Raw genomic sequence first — 20,622 nt, 5'->3', positions numbered from 1 at the left:
ATATTAAAAGAAAGCTTGAAGTAGCAGCTAAGTTCATTTGGCGAATGCAATTATAATACTACAGCAAAGCTACGGAAGTTGTACCGAAAGTAACACGAAAGGGAGCCTAACTTTATTTTTAGGTGACACTGGACGTCATGACTGGTCATGCAGGCAGCAGCTCTCTCCTATAGAATTATGTTAGGAATCATAGTCAGCTTATATTAGAGCGAAAGCTGTACTGTAATGCCCCTCGCTACTACGGCCCTATCTGTTGATGTAGAAGAGCTTTTCTATTCTATTCCACACGAGAGGCGGTATAAGGCTAGGAAACAGTTGAAGAGCGTGGCAAGGTAGCTTTTAAGAATGCAGCCGGCGTTAGTACAGGGAATTTTACGGAGCTGTTACAGCTTTATCTAAGCACCACAGCCACCTTTCATGACGGTCGCTTTTATGTACAAAAATATGGCATATGCATTGGTTCCTACGTATATATGTATATGTATAACTTATTTCTCCATGAAGTATCTAGACGTGCGCTTGTAATGCGTTACCGGTCCATTTTATCCAATGGAAAATAAAGTGCCCTCTTGAGGAATGCAACGTGATAGCCAGCGCGCTTGCTTTCTGCATCCAATCCAATCCTTTCTGACGCCAACGCTAGCCAAAGCGCTGCGCGGCACGCTCCGTTCAGGCAGCTTCTAAGCGGACCGTGTTCCTCGCTCCGCTAGCCTGCTTACGACTAAGCGGACGGCGCATGCGCATTCGCGCTTACGCACCGCTTAGCTGCTTAGCGGAGCGTAAACACGCTCAACTAAAACACTCTAAAGTGTCAGTTGGAAGTCTGCGCTTTGTGTGTGCGTCTATGTTTCTGTTCATGTCCTGTCTTCTTCGCGCAGTTTGAAATTTTGCTGAATCTACTACGCCATGTATCTCAAGGTCGTCTTTCACGTCGCAATAATGACCTGGAGCAGCCGGAGCGCTAGTGTGGCAGGTGCGACGTCGCGTCACTTGATTCGCTGCGGAGACGCATCGCAGCTACGCTCGCTCGGAGCCTGGCCGCTGCGGTACTGCGTGACTAGGCGAGGGTTAGAGGGCTAAATATGGGCGCGAGCTCCACCACTGGAAAAGCTGGCGCCACCGTCGGCGTGACGTGGCATGAGGGATCACGCGGACACAGCGGCCGCGTCGGCTGCTTCGGAATCGCCGAAGTGAGCTGAAAACAAAAGTTTAATGTCCCACCTGCGCTGCGATTATGATTAAGTGGTGAGGTTTCCACGCTTTGGGTTGGGTATCTGCTTTACAGCATTATAAAGCACTATAATACGTATCGTTTTAGAGGCGTGCAGCATAGTAGGTGCCGCAGTGCCGGACGTACGCAGCAGAGCCTGGTGTCAGCCTTATTCACAGGTAGCCGCAGGACAAGAAGCTGCGTGAAGCTTGGCTCGCGAAACTTAGAACAGGCAAACAGCCATCGGCTACAACTCGGGCATGCAGCAACCAAAGGGCACAGACGCGAGGAATATTTCTGCTACGGCGTCGGGACTTCGATATTCGGTGAGTAGCAGGAAATGCGCACTGAGACGCTCCCCCGCCCCCGCTCTCCGGCTGATGTCATGACGCTTTACTTGGTCTATGAACTTGTTCATGCTAGATTATGGTAATTTCACTGGAATGGAAAGGGAGCGGTAACAAGCACATTAAAGAAGAAATGGCACATGATCATGTTTGCGTTATGAATTAATGTAGCGGATTACAAAAAAAAAAGCAGCGGGAAATTGCACGCTGAGATGAGCGATAAACATACAGTGCGACGCAACTTGAGAAATAATATTGGCATGTCCAGGAATATAGAAAAAGAAAGAAAGATTGCATCGTCGCGACGGCACATTAAAGTCGCCGTAGGCGTCGAAGTCTCTATAACGAAATTAATTTGGAACAGTTCTGATAGCGTCCACGCAACAATGGTTGCTTGTGTACTGTCAAATGCTCATATTCTGTGGCCTAAAGCTCACGCATGGTGCGCAAATACGCTCGCAGCGAAAGCAAAACAAATTGTGCATGAAGATGCATGCAGACATGCATGCGGTCGCTGCATTGAGGATTCATTCTTTAATGCGCCATTCAGTTATACTGGCAGCCCACTATAAGAACATATTTCACATATATAATTACAGTTTGCTTTCAGCGTCTGCCTACCTTTCACGCAAGAAGCCGGTTTGAAAGACTACATCGTGGCGACCGCGCGCAGTGGCGTTCACTGTACAGTCAACCGCAAAAGTTTACGGGACGCAGGATCTGCCAAGAAGCTGAATTCTCACGAAGCATGGTCACACATCCTCGAATTGAATGTCCCAACATGTAGTAGTCTTCGCCACCAACACAGTGATTCATTAAATACAAAGTGTTATGCTTTAACAATGCAGGAATTCACATTTCAAGGGGAAACCGTATCCCGCCAAATTTTGCTGTTGACTGTGCATATTCGGTAAAGATATAACGTCTGTAAACGATTATGTGCTTTCAGTTTGCCCAAGGTTATTATTTTGGCAGTAAAAAACTTCCCTCGTTTTAAGAGCACTTACAGAAATCTCCAGGAAGGCTTTCCGCGTGGTGTTTTTATTGAGCACCGTAAGCCAAACCTATGAGGGGCGCGCCACGTTATCCCTCATACTACGCAGCAGAGGCGCTTCCGACAAATGGCAACTCCGTAAGTACTTGCCCGCCCATTACTTTTTGAAACGAGATCAGGATGCTTTAGAACGCTCACCTATAAAGCGAGATATAAGAAGGAAGCAGAAGCATGTGCTTGCTGCGGTAAAGCTAGGGAAACGATGGAGCATGCTTTATAAGAATGTAAAGATATCTGCCAGCGATCGATTTAGGCACCACTGGCCTCCTTGAAGCCCTTGGGTTCAGCGAGAGCAAGGGGAAAGTAAAGATGTCCGCAGTAGAGGTGAGCAAGAGGCGATTGGAAGATTGGTGGAAGAAAAGTAGGGAAGACGACAAAAAAAAAAAAAAACGGCGACAAAGTTCACAATAGGGGGTCAGAAAATTTGGTTATGGGAATTCATAGTGGTTTTTCCTTTCTTTTACTTTTCTTTCTTTTTTTTTCTTTTTCAACGTACATAGGACATTAGGCAGTGTAATAGCAAGAGCTTGGTGGCGCACGCCACCGCCCCGTTCCAAAGGGTCGCTCATAACATCCATCCGCCCCATCCAGCCCCCAATGGTCCGACGTAGCATGAGTGCGCGCACACGTTACGTTACGTTGGCAAGAGCAACAGCGCCTATAGTTTGACCGGTGGTTCGACGCACTGGCGCAGCCAACGTAACCGGACGCCGCCAACGCCCTCCGATGCGCCCGGCGTCGAGCGACGCTCGCCCGCGCGCCGGTTACGTCGGACTGTAAACGTACCTGTAACGGCTGCTTCGCCGGCGCTTGGTCGGGCTTGGTCGCTCAGTCTCGCCATGGATGGTGCGCCGGCTGGGCCGCCTGTGCGTGCGCTTCAGCTCAAGCTGAATCCAATGATCCAGTAGATATAGCTAGACGGCAGGCTACGAAATCTCAGGCAAAGGCGAAGTTGCCGGCTGAAACGCTGGAGCAAAGGGAGGCCAGATTAGCACGTTGTAGAGAAGCTTGCCAAACGCGGAAGCGTGCGAAGATCGAAGCTACTGTAACCGCCGCTGTCGTTCAGCAACACGAACAACAACAAGGGGAAGGAGACCAAGCTGTGGATACAAGCTTCGTCTCCTTGGATGGATATAAACGACCCACACCCTTCGGCTGGCGTCAAGCTCGACTGCGACAGCTAGGTTTCACCGCGACTTCACGGACAACCCATTCGGCAGCGTGTGTAACGTGTGTGAAACACTGTGACCTAATTTTAATGGAACGCTGTGTGCGTAGACTTTGCAAAACCAAGTCAAACAGACTTTTCGCTCGTGATAACTAAGTTTACAAAAGTTAAACCTCAACCAATTTTTTAAAACTTTGTTAAATGGACTGTTTAGAGTCATCATCAACACAAGTGTTGCGTCTGTTTTGAAAATAAATTTAGGAAACTCATTGCTTTATTCTCTCTCCCTGCCTTCTGTTTTTCTCTTTCCCTTCCTTCCTTCCTTCCTTCCTTCCTTCCTTCCTTCCTTCCTTCCTTCCTTCCTTCCTTCCTTCCTTCCTTCCTTCCTTCCTTCCTTCCTTCCTTTCTTCCTTCCTTCCTTGCTTCCTTCCTTCTTCGCGGCCACTCTCACAGTTTTGGTAACAATACCAAAGCTTTTAGATAAGTTCACAAGCAAAACATAGTTTAGCATTTACGGTAATGATGACCGTGACTGCACTGCGTGGATAGGAATCAGGCGAGTCATACAAATCCAAAACGTCTTGTTATTTGGCCTTTGTTCCTATTTTATTGACCTCAACACTTTGCTAAAGTAAAGATCGCGGTAGTTCATTAGAAATTGACATGCGCCTTTTCTACCTCATATCTTGTTTTAGGCAGTTCAAGCATAAGTGCGCCACCCTAACGTTCTGACGGAACATCACCTACCGTTTTTTTTACAATTGCGCCACATGTTTCGTAATTCACTGCAAAAGATTCACCTACCGTTTTTTTTTTACAATTGCGCCACATGTTTCGTTTTTCACTGCAAAAGATTGACACTGATGTCATGGTGCTATTTAGCAGTAAGCCTTGCGCGGTGTACACATTTGCAGTGGTTATTCCACGATAAAACAGGTATTCTTCGTAAACGCAAAATAAGCACACACGCCCACATGCTACCGAAAGAACAAATTCATTGTTACTGTAACTACAGTAATTCCCGATGGCCCGGAGTCCGTCAGCACAGTACTAAGTGTTATTGAAAGTAGTATCTGACAGGCTGAAGAGAGTTAGGAAGACGCTGCAGACATGGCAACAAACACCTAGGCCAAACAGGTCGTCACACCTCAGCTTTGGACACAGTGACATGGTTGGAGTCCATCAAACTACTTGAACGAGCTTCTGGCTTGTTCACAATTCTTATCTGAACACACTGATAGCCTCATTGCTTTCTGACCATCGAGCACTCTTCCAAGCCCTGCAAGTCCATTTTACGACGGGACACACATGCACGGATAGCCCGTATGTCCCTGCTTCCTTCTCCGCAATGTGTCTCGGATGAAGGAAGCGTGTCTTCGGAGGCTTCGTGCTGGGGCGGCCCTGACACCTGCTATAACCTGGGCTTTGGTATCGACAACATTAACTCATAGAACGTGACCTAAGTTTCCGGCTCATGCGCCTACGAGGGCCGCTTATCACCTCGCGTGGCTGTGCCCCGAGACTCGGGCTTAGGCCTAACTCAGTTCTAATGTTTCAGATGGCTATAATCGTTGGATACAGAACAACAAATTTTCGAAGTCATTGTTGCACTATCGGCATCACAGGGGAAATTCTTTTTTTTTTTTTTTGGCGGGGTGGGGGGGGAGGGGAGGGAAGGGGCGGCACGCGCTTGAGCTGGATCAGGAAGGGTGAGAGGCAGAGGGAGGAGGAGGGGGGCTATGCATCCTGCATAATAACACAGAAATTTCGGGAGAGGGGGGAAGACGAGGCACGTGCCCAGTGTGTCCACGCCCTCCTGGCTACATCACTGCGCACAAGGTTGCATACGTAAATTTGACGTCCATTTTTCAATTCCTTTAGTCGATATACCCTAAGGCCTATTTCGCGAACTATATAAGTTTCATTTTCCCTTTATTCATTGCTTCTCTCCACCTTGCGGGTTTCCGCAGAACTACTACGTCAACTATATAAGTTGTGAGCTTTATAGAAATTTAGACTATAAAATGTGTGAAATCATTACGTGGTAAAGCAAAGTTAAATAACAAATTATCGATTTTCAGCTGCCAGGTAACCGTTACCGCGAGGTATGCTGGTTTAATCCTTATCTCTGCCTCATATTTTTCACTAATTAAGGGCCAATAAAAGCGCTATAGAGTAGTTTTTGCCATAATTATTTATGTTTTCGTTGAGGAACACTCCACCAGAGCAATGTTTGTGTGCGAGCTGGTGAAGTTAAGCCAATATCCATACTTATGCATACAAAGTTAACCTAATATGCAGCTAATATATACTTTCAGCGTATGCAGCGTGCACTCTCGTGCAATGCTTATTTTTATCTAACACAAAGGTCGCAACTATAATGTCATGAAAGTTTCTGTGTTTATGCGCTACACCGCTCACAAGCTATGCTCAACGGACACCCCCATACCAGGCGGGCGCATAGTGTGTGAGGCGTCTACGCAGCGGTGTCACGAGGGCGAAGGCTTTCTATGATGCTTGTCGGGGAAAGAACGGCCATGACAGGCGTATACGGAACCGTGTAGTGCGACATACATCTTGCTACACCTATGGTTTCAGTGCCCCTTGTGTCACAATGGCACATACCCATGCTGGAGGATTGACGAACAATGGGTACACACACATAGTGGCACAAAAAAGACGGTGAAATAAAACAAATAAAATTAGGTATATCGTTCGTCGAACGTAATGCGCAATTTAATTAAGAAATCGGTGTGTCAGCGCGCGTGCACAGATTGTTATCTGCAAGTCGCATGCTATTGTCAAACAGTACGTAGGTTTGTAAAACAATATGGTTAGCGTGCACATAAAAACTACAATAATTACTTGAAGTAGGCGCGTGTTTTCTGTTGCCACATTCGATAAGCGTTTACATGCGGCGTATACAGGCTTTAACGCACTACGCCCGAAATAAATAAATAAATAAATAAATAAATAAATGAATAAATAAATAAATAAATAAACATCACTGTCACGATAGAATATTAGCGACCACTTAACGAGGCCTCCTGAGCGCGAACTTTTCGTTTAAACGTGTCGAAGATTCCATCTCCCTAACGTGTATGCCGTCGGGGCGCGCTTACAGCAGTGTTTTTGCGATGCAGTGCAAAGTACGGCGAGTCGCAATCTCCAAAAGGCGGCCCGCGGGGAACAATTTTGTTTCGAACTGATCGAACGAACGTGCGGAGCGCTGCTACAAACACGGCGCTCGACTGTGCCTGTGCCCGCCCCGGCCTTCGCATTATCGGAGCTTTCACCGCCAGGTGCCCTCATTTCTCGGGCGCCGAGGAACAGAGCCCTCGATTTTTTCGGGCGAAGTCATCTCCTGAGACAAGAGAGAGAGAGAGAGAAAAGATGGGCGCGGAGGGGAGAACCAAAATAGATTGTTTTCGAAGGCGCTGTTTTGTGGTAAGGCACGGTATGGAGGTTTACTAATGCGTTTTGCAAACGACACGAGAATTTGTCTTCGACGACAAGCAAGCAGAAAAACCGTCGAACGGAATATGGAAGGATAAACAAAAGGGGGACTCGAAAAGTACCACGCTTGATTTGCTTGAAACACTCAGCTTAGAATGACGGAGTCTAAAGTTGACGGAAAAGAATAAGAGTATCTGAGGGACTTTTTTCAACAAATAAATAAATAAATAAATAAATAAATAAATAAATAAATAAATAAATAAATAAATAAATGGATTTTTACGTGCCAGACATTCCTTAATGGCTCGAGTTTATTTATTCATGACTGAGATAGCCGGGCCTTAACAGGCCTATTTTTCCCATAGCTCATCACTTAATAAACAATCACAGAACTACGACATGATCATGAGGCATGCCGTAGTGGAGGACTCCAGATTAATTTAGACTTCCTGGGCTTCTTTAACGTGTACTTAAGTCCAAGTACACAAGCTTTTTCGCGTTTCACCTTAAAGGGACTTGTTTTTGTTGGTCGACACCATAGTCGGACAAACACACAACCAAGCCAGGGAAAACAACAGGGGGATTGCTACCCGCCTCGGTATCTCTGTGGCTATGGCGTTGCGCTGTTGACTTCGAGGTCGCGTGTTCGATCACGACCGCGGCGGCCGCATTCCGGCGGGAGCGGAATGCAAGAACGCTCGTATACCATGCATTAGTTGCACGTTATAAAGAACGCCAGGCTATCAAAATTATTCCGGAGCCACCCTCTGATTGACTCACGTTGACAGCTAGTCGCGATTCATTCAAAAACGACACTCTTTCTTGAATTTAGAGCACCGAAAGGAGACCTTCGCATTTCAAGGCTTTTGTAAAGGTTATCGAACGTCAACTATCTGGACGCCAGAACGGTACATTCAACCATCAATGGGAGACTGTTGCCCAGGCTGAATGGCGGAAATATCCCAATCCAATGAACCCTGTTGTGATTGGCATTGATGTGGTAGACAGGCAGATGCACAATGATGTCCTCAAGAGTCGTCGCCTTATCAGCACAGTGTGGGGATTTCCTGCATGGGCACAGAGGATCATGGGTGCCGACCAAACCTGCTATGCTAGCGAACACTCTGTGGTGGATCCCACACGGTGTACCATGACCATGGTGTCAAGAAACCTGACCTTCTATAATGAGATTTACATTGTGGAGAAACTTACCTACACAGAACACCCTCAGCACAAGGGCAACACATTGATGACACAAGAAGCAATCATCACAATCAGGGGCGTGCCTTTGAGCAGCTACTTGGAAGACTTCGTAGCCAAAGCAATTTCTTCAAATGCGGGAAAGGGACGCTTGGCTATGGAGTGGGTTATTGGTCGTACGAGTCAAGAGGTACAAAAACTGACAAGCCCAACTGTGAAGAGTGTCGGCGTGATCATCACATCAGCTGCCAAGAAAAGTATAGATGACTTGAGCCACTTGATCACATCAGAGCCACACTACCATTTCAAGAACTGACACTGGGCCCTAGCTAACTGCATGTTTTAACTTAACCAATGGAATGCAAGTGGCTACCTGTCTGAACAGCCCTTTGTGTTTTTTTGTGTGTCAGAGTATGGCGATGGAAGAGCTCATCTTCAAAGGTGGACATTTATAGGTCGTCAGTGTTTCTGGAGGTCTTTGACCAATTTACATCGTGGTGTGCCCACACGAAGGTTGTGCATTTGGCATACACGTACAATGTTCTCGATGAGTTTCGCATTCAAATGAGCACAGTGCGCCCTACGTGTCTGGCACGTACGGCAAGCCTCATTATCATATCGTGATTTTGGCACGTAATATCCCAAAGTTATCTTTTTTGTATTGAAATGGCCGAAAGAATAAGGAAAATCGAAATAAATGGGGTCGAAAACGACAACTTCGTGCAGGTTGGAGGCGAACCCACACCTTCTGCATTGCGCGTGCGGTGGTTTATCAATCAAGTTTCCGTGGCGGCCACCCTCCCGTTTACATTCTTCGGCATGTAGTGTATCATTACGCGTGGTATGTTTCGGTAAGGGTACGGACGGCTTCCCGTACCGCTTACTCACATAACCCGCTTAACATGGCGTGCAAAAAAAAAAGGTAATGAAGAGTTAGAAGCCTACAGATTTTCCACACTTTTATTCTGTATATAACCACGATTTTGCGCGTCAAGTTTGGCGTAAGTAGTACGGAAAATTATAATCACTGTTCTTCAGGCATTATGCGCCTTGCCTTTGTCTGAAAACATAAGAAGATAGTTTTAGTACGCTCAAAGAACTTGAGAAATCCGAGGAGGTCTAAGCACTTCTTGTGAGTTGTGAATGCGAAAGCATTAGTGTCCAATTGAACGGCGCTGAGAGGTTCTTCGAGTTGTGAACCGCTCGCGGGCTAGCGAGCGCGTTAAGACGCTTGGCCAGCCCAGCGGATAAGACACTGAGCTTCTGAGCGTGGGATCGTCAGTTCGAAACTTTCTACCACCAATGTTATTCCTTTCGAATTTATTGTTTTTTAACTGCATTAATTTATTCATAGCGATCATCAAGGCGAAGTCTGAACACAGGCGAGAGCTTGCGCGGACAAGGACCGCGCGGATAACACAGGCTTGCAAGAGTGAGGGTGACGTGGCGTCGCAGCTATGCCCCCACCCCTCACTCCTAAACCTCAGTAATGAAAAAGTTACTGGCAGCTACTCCACTGTACCTTAAACAATAGGCACTAGGTTTTCTTCGGGGAACGCAATTGCTCTTTTTTCTAAATCTGGTTGCGTGGTGGTTAATTGGGACACCCTGGATATATTTATGACCTCTGCATGCAGGTGACGATGTTTTCGTGCCTTATAAATGTTGTAAATCATTAGAGGAGTTTATTTCTCATGAGTCGTTAGCATTGCTCGCTGGAAAGAGAAGCAAAACCGAGGCACATATCATTCACGTGCATTTCACGCACCGTTGATAAAAGACTCTGCCGAAGGGGTCACTGAAGTCTGCAGGTTTTTTTCAGGGTCGAAAAAGTACGCAAAGCAATTTGAAGCGAGGTGAACATACAACAGCATATTCATTGTCTAGGCACAGGCTAATCCTACCTTTAGAAATAACTTTTCATTGGCTACCTCCTTCTCTGTCAAAAATATAATAAACTGTATTATGTGCAGGTTTATATATATTGTGTATGTGCATGCTGTTTACAGTTCAAATTTAAAACAATGTTTAAGTGAGGAAGTACGGAGGAGGTAGCCGCCGCTAGTGCTTCTAATGCGCTGGTCTTTCTATTGTCAGAATTTGCAGAAATAAAGCGAAAGTATGAATTAAAATCCGTTCATGTCCGTGCCAGCAATGGTGCAGTTAGCTATTAGCCACAATAAAATTTTAGGTGAGAAAGTCGAGGCGAGTCAAAAGAGACCTCAAATGATGTGGGTGACAAAACTCTGGTAATGACATTTTGGGTGTGAGAGGCGGGGGGTGCTCTGGCCCCCGGAGACCCCCTCCCTCCACCCCGTAGTCGGCGCCTATGGGGACAGTAGTCGCGGAAACGACCGGTATTTGTTTATAAAGTTTATTTGTAAGGTGTAAAGGTGAAGTGTATTTGAACTTGTTTTACATATGAACCTACGTAGCAACTTTTTTTAGGTTTGCATCATTACCTTGCCTTCTGAATTCCGCTAAAATTTATTGATAGGAAGAATGAATGTTTATAACAGCATATTTGATTAAAAAAATCCAAATTTGAACTTGTGTGCTCCTCCATTTATTTGAGTATATGCGGAGCCAGATAAATATCAGAACACTGCTGGTTTCTGGAATGGACGAAACAAATGTGCAATTTGGCGGGGCACTGTTGAACTCCACGTCCGAGTGTCCTTAGTACACCGGCAGTGTATCAAAATATCAGTAATAGGCAGGCTGAAATACTCCGTCGCGTCGCAAGGCGCGTCATCAATACACCAAATTCTAGCTTGCACTTTCTGTCTTTGATTTCGCATTGTAAGAAGCAATTTTCGTTTCACCCTTTTCATCGCAATATGGCTCGATTCCTTCTCACAACGACAAAGCAATTATTGACGGCGCTTCCTTATTGCATTAGGTGCCTGTAGTTAAAACTGTTTCTGACGCTAATTGTACTAGGCTAATAGGTGCCTAAGGCTGCTTGTCAGCTAGAAGCTTTAACGCATACGATGCATTATGTAAATATCCTTCCAGTCTCCAGTTTTCTAAGAAGGAGTCTTTCCAAGTTCTCTTGGAGCACATAATTGTTGTAATTAAATCCACGTCCCATTGTGCTGTCGAACGGACTCTGCAACTACGGCGACATAAATCTGTCGATGAAAAGCTTGCTTACTGAAATAGAAAGCGCGAGGGACAAAGAGTGCCATCTGGTACTTGCAAGTCTCTCGTTGTCAAGCACCCGCTTCAAGCTCCAGCGAAAGAGATAATGGCAGCCTGCGTCGCGCGCATCGAGCGCATTGATGAAATATCAAATCTCAAGTTTTGATACTCTATCAAGTTTTTGGCAACGGTTCCCGAAAGAATGATCTATAAATCAATTTCAACATCAGCTAGTCAACGACAGTTTGCAATGAAAAAAATGAACAGTTTTTTGAAGATGGCAAATAGTAATTGTGTGAGCATAAAAATTGCGCAAAGGTTTTTGCATGCGAAGAGCAAGAACAAAAAAGAAAATGTGAACTGAACAGCTATCGATTTTAAAACAAATATATTTTTTTAATGTGTCGTGCTTACCTTCGTCAAGTTGGCTTACGCGTTCAAGTGCGGAAAGCTGATGTGGCCTATTGTCATACGCCCTCCGTCACTTTGCGATCGGATGAAGAGCAAGGAGCCAAAGCATCAATCTCCAAACAGCTTTACTGTGTTGCACGTATACTTTGGCGTCGCACTCGCGAACGCTTCTTCGTTCCTTGTCGGAATTGCCAAACAGCTTATCGTGAAACTATTGAGCGTGGAAAGAAACTATGCTATAGCGCTTACTTCGTGCGGCTGCCCTGCGTTTCATAGCCTAGGAGGCGGGGTGCTAGGCTGTCTCAGTTGACAGCCTGTACTCGAAAGAAAACGCTGGAGGTACTCACGCATGCACAAGGCCACTAAAACTCTTGTTACTAGGCGCCTAAAAGCAGATGGACTTCAATATCGATTGCGATTGTTGTTGAACATTGCTCTGCTGATGTGTCCACACAGACTTTCGCTTAAATATGTGTTTATAATCTTTTTTCTGATTGCTTTCCTCTTCACTCACTCACTCACTCACTCACTCACTCATTCACTCACTCACTCACTCACTCACTCACTCACTCACTCACTCACTCACTCACTCACTCACTCACTCACTCACTCACTCACTCACTCACTCACTCACTCACTCACTCACTCACTCACTCACTCACTCACTCACTCACTCACTCACTCACTCACTCACTCACTCACTCACTCACTCACTCACTCACTCACTCACTCACTTTCCGGTCTGCAACGTTCTCTGTATTTCGCGCGCATGAGCCATGACACTGTGTGACAAGCGCTGTACAACAGTTTCCAGCGGTTGCTAAGGGATGCTAGACGCCCTCAGTAAGGATGATGATGGGTTAGAGGTTTTGAAGCGTGGAGGAGAGGGGGGGGGGTTGCGGAAGGGGAGCAGCAAACTAAATCTGCGTCGAGGGTGGCCGAGACAGCTGTTCTCTGTAAAAGACACGAGAACGTAGCAACAAAGACGATAAATATTCTCTTGCAGAGAGAGAGACTACAGGAGACAGCTACGCAGGGGGCTACGAGTGGGCGTCCCGCGCAAGGCCCCTTTCGTAAATCTTCGCGCGAAAAAAAGTAGGCGGATTCAACGAAAACGCGGCAGCAGCCTGCAATTCACGCCGAATACGTGCTTTCGGAAGCACGAACAAACGGAGAGTCAACGTCAATTTTTCTGGGACTTTCTTTGACACGAGCACAATGATGAAGAGATGCAGCATTGGTTATTGCATTTTTTGAACAGTAAGAACGAAAGAGCTACATACTAGTTTCGAGCTTATAGGCAGAACTGCGTGAAAGAAGTACAGCTCCTCTCTCCCTCCCCCACTTCTCTTCACCCGATCGGATCATACAATTCCTCCTCGTGTAAATTTCTGAGGAAGGTGGCGCTCAACTCCAGCTGCTGTTCGATGTAAGAACACCTATACACATTGAAGCACAATACAAGTAGGAAATGGAGGGGCGCAGTCACCTTGAAGAAATGTATACAACAGAGTATTCAAATTGCGAGGTGTTCGCAAATTTCTTCATGCGGGCGTTCCTGTAGACGTTTCCCGTTGCTAAAGCGGGGAAGATCGAATTTTGATTTGTTGTGTAAGCTGTGAAAGCGCACGCGAGATTTCTGACTCTTCCACGTCGAATGTGAGTTGTCTGTTGCCTCACGCGCTCGATGATTGCATTTGTAAAATGATCCTGGATGACTTGGACATCTCCTAATTAGAGTACAACTTGATAGCGCAGTGAAAATACACGATGTGCCACAGGCACAAATAAATGATTAATGATGCGAAGGATGGATAATTGTGCGCTTAATGTTGCCGCAAGAAAAGCGCAATTTTCAGAACTTGGGTTGGTAAACGATAGAAGAAGCAAGAATAGCAACCGATTCCGAATCCCACTCGACTGAAAAGCAAAAGGAGCAGCTTTCGACACGATAACGACAGCCAGTCGTGTCAGGTAACTTCTCACGAAAAGTTTTCCTGCAAACGTTAAACAATCTGCTGCGGGGGATCACCCGGTATAACGGCGAACTAATGACCCTCGCCGAGTGAGACGCCGGGGAGAGCGGCGCGGGCAGATTGCATCCCGGTTTTGCCAGGAGCACTGTTTTCCGTCAGATGAGATTGTAAATTACAGCCCGGGGAATTCCGGATCTCGTGGCGATCGATTTATCACCAGTACAGGGCCCGGCAAAGAGCGGAGCAGTAAAGAGCACTGTTTATAGTCATGTTATTAAAAGTAAAGGTCCAGGTTTTCCGTCTTGTTCAACGCGGAGGCTGGGTGAGGAGCGGGTGGGGTGGTGTTGTGCATGGCACTGCGACACACGGGGAATAGTCACGAATTGGTGGCCGCAGGCAATATTTTTGCATTAGCATGGCTTTCATGCTTGATGCTTTCTGTTTTGGTTTCACTTCACAAATGTAACAGCAGAATGTCCCATAAGGCGCGTTCGGAGTGGGTGGCGGGTCTGGTGTTGAGTATAGTTCGTTGAAAAAAAAAATGCACGTAGACATCCTTTCTCGCAATTTTTGCTGTACCTTCGCCTCCATTAAGCATCACAACAGTGAAGTTCTTGCTCATCGTAGCGATATTGCACCAAGTTTTAAATTGTTGTTGGCTGCACTAACGTCTACCGCGTAAAAAAATCCAAGGTTAACTCTTTCATTAATACGCCTATTCAGATCGATCACCGGTAGTCGATGCTTTAAATCGCTGATTTCTACATGCTCTAACAATTTCTTACCCAGTTAAGGTCCAGGCATTACATTAGTACAGGCATTACACTCTCAGAATCAGTTTAAATTTTCGCGCTCCGGAGACGCCGTGATTTTTCACGGACCTTCTTGCGAACAAATGTGCGTATGTTGCAGCAAAAAGGGGCGTGGCAAAAAGTGCGAGTCATTTTATTCCACTAATGTGTATTTCCGAAGGTCGACTGCGTGTCCAACATGCGGACCTGGCATTTCCAACCAGTTTCCAAGACTTTAGATTTCGCTTCTCTCGTGAAATCCCGGCGAGGGGTGCTGCCTGTGCCACTGCGCAGTTATCGAAAGTCGCTCTCATGACTTCGTCTCGCGCGGTTGCGTCGCGAGAAAAGCGTTGCACTCGAAACTATGCTGCACCCGCACTTGAATTTGGTGGTGAGGACTCTATTTATGATTCCGAAGATGACAGCAAAGCAGATTGAAGCTCTGACGGTAACGATGTTTTGAGTAAGCCGGGGAAATTCGCAGCTGTTCACCGGCGAGTTTCCTTTACGGCCTTGAGCGGTCTCCTTCCTTGGGCACGCTTATCTGCCGATCTCTTTGCACGATATGAGAGCTCTACGGATTATCTTCAGGGTGCATGCTTCGCTTGGTCGTGATGTGCTGCCATCGGCAGGAAACTTCCGTTCACGGCAAGGAGGCCGCCCGTAGCACATCTCGGCCCAGCACTACGGAGCAGCGCAATACAGTTTACAACGGCGTGGGATTTCTCTCTACTCTTCTTCTCTGCAGAGGTGATAAAGATAATCTTCAAAAATGCAAACAGATACGCTTATTTGCATAATTCTGTAGATGCCCAGCTACGCTGAGGGCGATTGGTCCTGGAAAGGGGTGCATGACTCCAGCTGAACTAGTGAAGTACGTTCCTTGGACTTCTCATAGGAACCATCCTCAGAAGGTACCGAAAAGGTGGAACTGCAAAATGTGTTACAAGGAACACAAAGTTGAACAAAAACCAGACATTTTGTGTGAAAGGTGCGAAGCGCACTTATGTTTCACAAAATCCAGGAACTGCTTCATTGCATGGCATAAGCTATGATCTGGTCTTAGTTTCTTTTTTTGTATCGGAAGAACGGCAGTGTACTGGGCATTTACTTTTTCAGACACTATTCCTAGTCTATTTATCTTTGAAAGGCATATTTTGAATTTCCTCTGATATTATCGTTTTTGTAGATATCATGTTTTTTATTGTTTTTATCAACTGGCAGCAAAAATGGCGGTTCCTAGAATTTTTATGTTTTACCTAATAAATTTTGTTTTGTTTTGCAACATATGTTTTTGGAAAGAGCATTTCATTATGTACAATATGCTACGCTGCAATGTGTGCTGGAATGGTATTTGTAGTGGTAAATGTTTTTTCCGAGACCTATAAAAAAAACGACCATTTTCTCATGGTAACGAGAGTTCATTTTTTGTGTTAGGCTAAGACACTACGCAGGCATAGGTAGTGTACGAGTCTCGTGTGGGAGTCTGGATCCACTCTTAGAAGTCATTTGCCTACTACATAGGAGCGTCTTAAGAGATTTAGCTTCTCTAGGCTACCGGAACGTCACACGAAGTGGGCCCACGACGTCGTCCGTCTCCATCGTGGAGAGCGAATTTCTGGCGAAGAGTTAAGGGCCGGGAGTTGGTCGTTACAACGAGAGGCTTATTTTACATATTTACAAGAACTTTCTTGAGCATCCATAGTTGCAAGACTATTCTAGAGCACACACGAAATACGCATGGTGTCTTGTATTTAAACTGTCGGCCCTTTTGAGATTCCTAGACAATGGAGCCTGGTGATGTAGCTTGCAGTCAAAGAGGTGATCCGAAGCCGTTGTAGGACTCCAGTTTCGAGGGGAAGAGTCAGCACGATAGCATGCGGGCGACAATGTTGTTCACGAGGTGGCAAGGAATACAGCGGGAACTGAAAACTAATTCACTCGACTATCCGACGGGAATAGGTTAACTGCGCTAGAGTGAGTGAGTAAAGACTTTATTTGAAAACAAGGTATTGACGGATGACCTTGTTGTTAGGCAGCCACGAGCCCCTGGGCCCGGGCGGCTTCCTCAGCTCTCTCGATGACCTTGGCCTGCAGGTCAGGGTCGGAGCTGAGCAACACGGCCTCCCACTGCTCAGTACTACTTATTTCGTGATTTGTGTGATTTTCGGCTGGGCACGACCACATAATATGGAATAGATCCGCTTTTTGCTTACAATGCTTACATGTATTAGGGTATTGGTCCGGGTAGTAGTAGTGATAGGCTACGGGGTTGGGGTAGGTGTTCGTCTGAAGTCGTCTCCAAGCTACTTCTTGTCGCTTGTTAAGCGATTTGTGTGCTGGCGGGTACTCTGCCCTGGCTAACCTGTAGTGCTGAGTTATTTCCTGGTAACTGACCATGCGATCCCTCCCTGACCCTAGCGTGAGCCGTCCGGGTGCTCGGTTGGCGAGTCCTCGAGCGGCGGTGTGGGCGGCATCATTGCCGGGTAGGGAGGAGTGTGCTGGTGCCCAAATGATCTGGATTGGTCGTGGGTGTTGGTTTGTGTCTATTATGTGTTTTACGGGAGCCGAGACCCGACCTTTCGCAAAATTGCGTACTGCTGCTCTGGAATCGCTAATAATGTAATGACAATGTGTGGAGGCTATTGCCAGAGCGATAGCCGCCTCTTCCGTTGTTTCGGAGCTTCTGGTGCGAATTGAACCACCAGCGCGTATTTGACCTGAGGAGTCCACCACTGCAAGGGACATACAGTTGCGTTCTATGTATTCTGCTGCGTCGACATAGACTACGTCTTTGAAGGAGTGGAATTTCTGATGTAGGGCTTTGGACCGCTCGGCCCTCCTTTCCTTGTGGAATTCGGGGTGCATGTTTTTAGGGAGTGGATTAATTTTGAGATGGCGCCTCTGATCGTGAGAAATGTCTACTTTAATGCTTTGCATCGACTCGTAGTTGATGCCGAGATTCTGGAGGATGTTTCGCCCGGCGGCACTCTGAGCTAGCCTTTCGTATTGAGATATAAGGTGCGCTTCTACTAGTTCATCGAGGGTGTTGTGCACACCTAGGGCTAGCAATTTAGCGTTGGCCGTTCTTATAGGTAGCCCAAGAGCCTGTTTATAGGCCCTCCGGATAATCCCCTCTATTTTCTCTCTCTCAGCCGCTTTGAGGCAGAGGTACGGGGTGATGTAGGTGATGCGGCTGAGAACGAAGGCTTGTACCAACCTTATGAGGTTGGCTTCTTTCATGCCAGAGTGTCGGTTGGCAATTCTTGAAATGAGTCGCATCGTCTGCTGTACGCATGCTTCCAGTTTATGAATTGTGTTGCCGTTGCGCCCGTGAGCTTGCATGAAGAGGCCTAGTACACGGATGGTGGTCACCACCGGGATCGCGCCTCCTCCGGCTCGCACAGTGATTTCTGGGGATGGCGCAGTGTCGGATTTGCGGTTTGTAGGGGCTCTGAGTAGGAAGAGTTCTGATTTTTGCGGGGAGCAGGCGAGGCCTTTGTCGGTAACGTACTTTTCAACCGTGTCTACAGCTTGTTGCAGCGTGGTTTCTATATCTCCATCGCTACCTTTAACCACCTACAGGGTAATGTCGTCGGCATACAGACTGTGGTGTAGACCTGGAATCTGATTAAGTTGTTCCGGTAATCTGATCATCGCTAAATTAAAGAGGAACGGGGATAAGACTGATCCCTGCGGTGTGCCACGACTTCCAAGAGGGATCTTGTCCGATTGTAGTTCTCCTATTCTTAGTTCCGCTGTGCGGTGGTTGAGGAAATCTTTGATGTAGTTGTAGGTCCTCTGGCCCACACCTAGGTACTGCAGATTCTCTAGTATAGCCTGATGCGCTACGTTGTCAAAGGCCTTTATAAGATCAAGGCCCAGGACAGCCCGGGTACCATTCTTAGGTATGTGGTCCAGAACTTGGTGTTTAAGCTGAAGCATGATGTCTTGCGTGGAAAGTTTTGGACGAAAGCCAATTATGGAGTTCGGAAATAAGTTGTTGTCCTCCGCAAAATTGTGGAGGCGGTTAAGTATAACGTGCTCCATGAGTTTTCCTACGCATGAGGTCAGAGAGATCGGGCGTAAGTTCTCGAGCTGTAGTCGCTTACCATGTTTCGGTATGAATATTATTTGTGCATGCTTCCACTGCGAGGGGATAGAACCTGTTTCCCAACAGCGGTTGAAGTACTCTGTTAGGGCAGTGATAGATACGTCGTCTAGATTTCGGAGGGACTTATTCGTTATTCCATCGGGGCCTGGTGCAGATTTAGTTCGGATTTTGAGCAAGACGGCTCGTACTTCAGCCTCTAGGATGGGTGCGTCTAGGTTAAGATTCTCCGGACCAGTGTATGGTTTCTGGGGGATTTGTGCATTTGTGCCTATGTACCGGGTTTTGAACTCTGTTAGGAGCTCGTCGTTCGTGCCCTGGTATTGGTGAGTGATCTTATTGAGGCTTTTCCTCTGCTCGGATTTACTCTTATCCGGGTCCATAAGGTATCGGAGGAGATTCCACGTTTTGGCTAGACCGAGTTGTCCCTGCATGCTGTCGCATACCTTTTCCCATTGGTTTTTGGTTAATTGGTTAGCGTATTCCTCGATTTCTATGTTAATTTGCGCGATGCGCAAGCGGAGTGTACGGTTTAGTTTATTCTTTTTCCAGCGGGTTTGCATGCTATTTTTGGCTTCCCACAAGTGCAGGAGGCGGCTATCCACCTCTACCAGACCATCGTCTTCAGGGATTTCCCTCGTGGCGCGTTTCACGCAATCTCTGAGATCCCCGATCCAGGCCTCGAGATCGTTTATATGCTCGGTGGCGGTTGTCTCCCGAATCTGGCGGAAGCGGTCCCATTCCGTGAGTGAAACTCGTTTGCCCTTCTTGCGGGGTGGACCCGCCTGAATGTGGATTTCTATGATATAATGATCGCTACCGAGGCTTTCCCCGGTATTAGTCCAATCATAGTTGCCTATGTTTTTGATGAAAGTTAGGTCGGGAGTGGTGTCAACACTGACACTATTCCCGATACGGGTGGGTGTCTGGGGGTCTGTGATGAGAGTCAGTCCCTGTTGTTGGGCTTCTAGCCAAAGATTACGACCTTTGACTACCTCTGTGCGATATCCCCATGCAGTGTGGGGAGCGTTAAAGTCACCTAATAATAATATGGCCTTTTGTTGGGAGATTCTGAGAACCTTCCTGAATAGAGTTCCGAACTTGTGACGTCGGCACTTTGGGCTACTATAGACATTAAGAATGAATATGCTTTCATCCTCCTTACGTTTAGGAATGAGTTCAATAAAGACGTGGTCTATGTCGACTTCTTCAATATCATGTTTAATGACTGTTAGATTTCTGTGAACTAGAATAGCGGTGGTGGAATCCGACCCAGAAGCATTATAGGATTTGTACCCTGCCAATTTTGCGTGGCCTCCCGTCTCCTGAAGGGCAATGATATCAGGGGCCGCCTTACCCCGAAGGAACTGCTGAAGGTTTCCCCGTTTGCGGCGAAACCCACGGCAGTTCCACTGCCAGATATTGTAGTTAGGAGTGTGAGCCATTTTGAGGTGGCGAGGGTTCAGCGATCGGTTTGGAGATTTCGGATAGGGGTGGACGGTCATAGGGTTTGGATGCCACGCCCTTAAGGGAGCCGGAGGCCGTGGATGTAAATCTCGACTCCCAGCGAAGTACTTTGGCTTCGGTCGCGGCTACCCGAGATTCTAGGTTGGTGGTTCTGGTTTCCAGAGCGTCTAGACGTGCGCTTATTTGTTGCAAGTGGGCACCATTCTCCTGATGTTGCTGTAGCATCTGGTTGGCAAGTTCAGTAATCATATGTTCTAGTTTCTCGAATCTTGGGGATATGTCTGAAG

At 46.8% G+C, this 20,622-nt stretch overlaps 1 pseudogene; it reads left to right on the top strand.

Annotated features, from left to right (window-relative positions):
- The first annotated feature begins 2,920 nt into the window (after positions 1-2,920).
- LOC142578252 (PRELI domain containing protein 3A pseudogene) lies at positions 2,921-8,751 on the top strand (annotated as a pseudogene).
- The last annotated feature ends 11,871 nt before the right edge of the window (positions 8,752-20,622 follow it).

The sequence above is a fragment of the Dermacentor variabilis genome, chromosome 4 (genome assembly GCF_050947875.1).
Source record: "Dermacentor variabilis isolate Ectoservices chromosome 4, ASM5094787v1, whole genome shotgun sequence".
NCBI classification, from domain to species: domain Eukaryota; kingdom Metazoa; phylum Arthropoda; class Arachnida; order Ixodida; family Ixodidae; genus Dermacentor; species Dermacentor variabilis.
The sequence above is the reverse complement of the archived record's forward strand: the minus strand, read 5'-3'. Positions and strand labels throughout refer to the sequence as shown.